General features: G+C 47.8%; 1 protein-coding gene across 1 annotated transcript in view; it reads right to left on the reverse strand.

Moving 5' to 3' along the window:
* The window catches only part of LOC117957217 (collagen alpha-1(XIV) chain-like), a 146,732-nt gene that overhangs the window by 14,089 nt on the left and 132,438 nt on the right, over nt 1-205 (reverse strand). The window lies entirely within an intron of this gene.

Genomic DNA, 205 nt, shown 5'->3' on the forward strand with positions numbered 1-205 from the left:
TCAGACCGGACAGGAAGCAGGTAATCCTGCTGACAGACTAGCGTACCTTCAGACCAGACAGGAAGCAGGTAATCCTGCGGGACTGACACTACTTGCTGCTTCCTGTATTGATCCCCGGTGGGGAAATTACAACTTACACTCTGCTTTGTTTATTTTAAAAAATAAAAACCTCCATACTTTTGGTCCATAAGGGGGACTGCCCCCC

This window comes from Etheostoma cragini, chromosome 14 (genome assembly GCF_013103735.1).
Source record: "Etheostoma cragini isolate CJK2018 chromosome 14, CSU_Ecrag_1.0, whole genome shotgun sequence".
In the NCBI taxonomy this organism is placed as follows: Eukaryota; Metazoa; Chordata; class Actinopteri; order Perciformes; family Percidae; genus Etheostoma; species Etheostoma cragini.